Source organism: Gossypium arboreum, chromosome 10 (genome assembly GCF_025698485.1).
Source record: "Gossypium arboreum isolate Shixiya-1 chromosome 10, ASM2569848v2, whole genome shotgun sequence".
Lineage (NCBI taxonomy): Eukaryota > Viridiplantae > Streptophyta > Magnoliopsida > Malvales > Malvaceae > Gossypium > Gossypium arboreum.
Genome location: NC_069079.1, coordinates 60769352 through 60772687, shown reverse-complemented (window position 1 = coordinate 60772687; position 3336 = coordinate 60769352). Strand labels below are relative to the sequence as shown.

Sequence of the window (3336 nt, the reverse complement as noted above, 5' to 3'; positions counted from 1 at the left end):
TAAGACTATGAGATTACTACGACGGAAAAAATATAATGCATGAATGTATGTGGGTAAACATAAAATCCATGGAGACAAGAAAAATGGATGAATGTAGTATGAAAAATGGAAATATTCTTTAATGTCAAACATGAGTATTTCTATTATTCTACTGTTAATATTCACTTAAAATAGTCAAATGGACCAGAGAAAACATGAAATAGGTAAAATATTTAAAGAAAATAGAGAGAAAATAGTAAACAAATGCAAAAGGGAGAAGCTAGAGTCGTCAGAAACAGTGTTGTAGGAGGCGCACGGGCCTGGCAGGTAGGGCGTGTGGAGTTACAGCGGCTAGGGTTAGGGATTTTTGGGGAGGGAGACGATGAATAGTGAAGGGTTTATATAGATTTTTGGGGCAAATGTGATTTTTAAATTTGGGCGCGTTTGTCATTCGGCCAATGCCGGTGTTCCTTGGGTGTGTGGGTGCACATGGCCGTGTCACATGGCCGTGTCTTGCTTCGTTCACTTCTCCCACACCCATGTATGATAGCCCACGCCCGTGTTCTTTTTGACAGTGTCGACCACAGGTGAATGACACAGGTGTGTCACACGCTCGTGTTAAATTCTCAGTTTCAACCACAGTTTCAAGGCACGGGCGTGTCTCACGCCTGTGCTGTTTTGGTAGTTTTGGCCATAGCTATGTTGCACAGCCGTGGCAACTTATCGCATCCCCTGTTGGGGAAAAACTTTTTCCCTATTTTCACACGGTCGTGTCTCATCCCGTGGTATGTACACTACCCATGGCACGCCCATGTGCCTGGCCGTGTGGATGGGAAAACCCTGTGTTTCAAGACTCAGTTAGTAGGTTAGATGTGAAAAACTAGAATTCAAATAAATCATTACTGTTAGTGCTTACGTTGCCTCCCCAGAAGCGTTTATTTGTAGTCTAAGCTTGACTTACCTCTCTGGTGTATGGTCATGGTGGTGTGAGGAGTTTACACTCTTCATCATTGCTATCAATTTTATCAAAATAAGGTTTAAGATGAGTATTGTTTACCTTAAAAGTGTCAAATTTGGGATGAATTACCTCGATTGTACCGTATGGGAAAATACTGAGTACCGTAAGAGGAATTTCTTCATTAAGTTCAGAAATGGCAATGTGAGGGTCTGCTACATCTAGTAGTACTTTGTCTCCAACCTTAAGTTGATTTGGTGCATCATGGCGTGGTTTTGGTTTATCGTGTGTCCCCAGTCTATGTGTCCGCCATTTATCCAGTTCCTCGATTTGTAGCCTTCATTCTTCATAGATAGGTCCTTTGTTGTTGTTTGAACATGGCTCATATGCGTTCTTCGAAACTATTTCCTGCACAGAGGGTTTACCACATGATCAGTACTAGTAGAATGATTTATACAACCACCTTCAATTTTTGATGTGTTACTCGAATTACGACCTTGAAGGGTGATTGTTTCGTCTCCCACAATAAGTGTGAGTTCACCTGTATCAACATCAATAATGGTTCTAGCAGTCGCTAAAAAGGGTCGTCCTAAAATCAAAGGTGCGTTACTATCCTCTTCCATGTCTAGAACAACAAAGTCTACTGGGTATATAAATTTATCGATCTTAACAAGAACATCTTCAATGATGCCTCTAGGAAATCTAATGGTTTTATCAGCCAATTGAATGCTCATCCTAGTTTGTTTGGGTTTCCCAAGACCTAGCAGTTTAAACATTTTATAAAGCATAACATTAATGCTTGCCCCTAAGTCAGCCAATGAATTATGAACATATAAACTACCAATTAAACAAGGAATCATAAAACTTCCTAGATCTTTCAACTTGTTGGGTAGCTTATTCTGTAATATGGCTGAGCAAACTGCATTCAACTCCACATGGTACACCTCATCCAACTTTTGTTTGTTTGTAAGAAGCTCTCTTAAAAATTTGGCTACGTTTAGCATCTGCGGGAGAGCTTCGATAAACGGTAAGTTAATATGTAATTTCTTTAATAGTTTAAGGAATTTACCGAATTGTTCATCTGTACAGTCTTTCCTTGTCGCATTGGGGTATGGCACCCACGGTTTGTACTCTTTACTTACCATTCTTTGCTCACTGTTGACTACCTCACCTTTATCTTAACTTACCACAATGCCTTGCCTCAGTTCTGATACAGGCTCAACTAACCCTTCCTTTTCATGAGTGGTAATCACATTGAGTTGTACCCTTGGGTTAGATTCCATATTACTCGGCAAACTACCATGTGGTCGTTCAGAAATCAGTTTGGCGAGTTGGCTTATTTGAGTTTTGAGCCCTTGGATTGACACTTGTTGATTCTTAAGGGCTGTCTCGGTATTCTAGAAATGAGTTTCTGACACTGAGATGAATTTTGTTAGCATCTCCTCAGGGTTCGGCTCTTTCTCTTGTTGGTATGGTGGTTGTTGGAAGCTTGGAGGTGGTGGTCTCTGATTCCCTTGGCCTCCCCATGAGAAATTTGGGTGGTTCCTCCAACCTGCATTGTAAGTATTACTATAAGGATCATTTTGAGATCGAGGATTATTACCCATGTAATTTAACTACTCGTTCTCCATGTGGTGGCCATAGAGTGGGTATTCTGAATTGCTTGATCCACCTCCACTTGCTTCGAACTGCATTACTGGGTGAACCTGTGAAGAACTAAGAAAACCATCAATTTTCTTATTCAAGAGTCTACCTGATTAGAGAGCATGGTGACTAAATCGATGTTATAAACGCCGACTGCTTTTGTTGGCTTTGTCCTCATGACTTGCCACTGATAATTATTCGATGAAATCTCTTTTATAAATTCATAAGCATCTTCAGGTGCTTTATTATTGATGGTTCTGCCAGCGGCTACGTCGATCATCTGTCGAGTCGAAGGATTCAGGCCATTATGAAACATTTGAACCTGTAGCCAAAGTGGTAACCCATGGTGAGGGCACATTCTCAAAAGGTCCTTGTATCTCTCCTATGCATCGTAAAGTGTTTCTAAATCTATCTGTACAAAAAAAGAGATATCATTACATAATTTGGTTGTTTTAGACGGCGAAAAATATTTAAATAAAAACTTTTCGGTCATTTGTTCCCAAGTAGTGATTGACCCTCGTGGTAACGAGTTCAACCATTGTTTAGCCTTATTCCTCAACGAAAAGGGAAACAACCGAAGGTGAATGGCGTCATCAGAAATGCCATTGATTTTAAAAGTGTCGCAAAACTCTAAGAAATTTTCCAAGTGAGCGTTGGGATCCTCGTCCTACAAACCATCAAACTGAACAAACTGTCGGATCATTTGAATTGTGTTAGGTTTCAGTTCAAAATTATTTGCAGCAACAGTAGGCCTAACT

General features: G+C 40.3%; 1 non-coding gene across 1 annotated transcript; it reads left to right on the top strand.

The window, feature by feature from the left end:
- The first annotated feature begins 2916 nt into the window (after positions 1 to 2916).
- On the top strand, positions 2917 to 3023 carry LOC128283208 (small nucleolar RNA R71). Its single transcript, XR_008273550.1, has one exon. It is a non-coding gene; the product is annotated as a small nucleolar RNA R71 (small nucleolar RNA).
- Positions 3024 to 3336: the final 313 nt, after the last annotated feature.